Here is a 1301-nt window from a genome sequence, read left to right as displayed (position 1 = left end):
AAGGGTGTGGACCCAAATCCCCAAGTCGCCCCCTGTTGCCAGCAAGAAGCAGCTAGAGATGTCATCACTCAGTATCCCAAAGATTTGGGTCCATACTTCTTCAGGGGAGAAATGTTAGGTTTGAGCACTCCTGGACAGGAAAAGGTGGTACACCTAGATGGGTGTTTGACCCATCTAAGCCAGGAGAATTTGATTCGGCCAATGGGGTTCACCAGTATCGTCAACCATGCTTTCCAACAGGGACCCTGAAAAACCAGAAGTTTTCTCTCTGGCTGTCTCTCCCAGCGGCTGCTATACAATGGAGCGTGGTTGGGCTGCAATCCCTGAGTGGCCAGGCCTTGGTCCCACAACTGTGCCTTGGACTCTGTCAGGCTTGTGTTCTATTTACTGTAAAATCTGAAACTGCTTCTAACTTTCATAAAACTCACTTGGATCACAAACTAGGCTTCGACAGGAATTCTTTCTCTCTCGAAGCCAAGGACCGAGGTACATCTGTCCCATGAGAGATCTAACAGTACCCTTATCTTGTAAATCCAAACTATACTCACTTTAGTGAAAGTGAGGTCTTTATTGGTTGATTTTGCAATATCAGGTGCCCAAGCCCATAAGGTAAATTGGGTGAGAGTACCCATCACAGTCCCTCCACAAGCATTATATCCTCTAGTTTGCAAGCCCCTTTCCCCATTCCTCATTGGCTGAGTATCATGGGGTAAACCATCTTACAGGGACATCGCCTATTTCTTGTTACTTGTTCACCAATATTTAGGGAAGTCTTTTGGGCCCTCCTTCCTCTTGGCAGTTACCATTATCAAAAACCCAAATATTAGACCCTGTCCAAATTTCCTTGGGTCAAGGTACAAGAGAACAAAAACAATGTAGTGTTAATGGAGTCTCGAGAAAAGGGAGGTGGGGAGAGGGACTTATGCAATCATACATGAACCCCGATTTCCCGCTCCCGTGCTTCAGCATTGCAAAGGGAGCTGCGTTCCAGAAGTGAAGATGGTGCTGTGAGCAGAAAGAAGATTCATAACCCACTCTTATTTAAGGGTTCTGTAAAGAGATGGCTCTCTGGCTCCTCCCTTGCCTGGGACAAGGTCAGGACAAACTGGCAGTAGGATCAGTCAGGATGGCCTAGGGCAGTGGTTCGCAACCTTCCTTTCATACAGCACCTCATGTGGTGGTGACCCCCAACCATAACATTATTTCGTTGCTACTTCGTAACTAATTTTGCTACTGTTATGAATCATAATTTAAATATGTGATATGCAGGATGTATTTTCATTGTTACAAATCGAACATAA

Source organism: Tenrec ecaudatus, chromosome 5 (genome assembly GCF_050624435.1).
Source record: "Tenrec ecaudatus isolate mTenEca1 chromosome 5, mTenEca1.hap1, whole genome shotgun sequence".
In the NCBI taxonomy this organism is placed as follows: Eukaryota; Metazoa; Chordata; class Mammalia; order Afrosoricida; family Tenrecidae; genus Tenrec; species Tenrec ecaudatus.
This window is presented reverse-complemented; position numbering follows the sequence as displayed.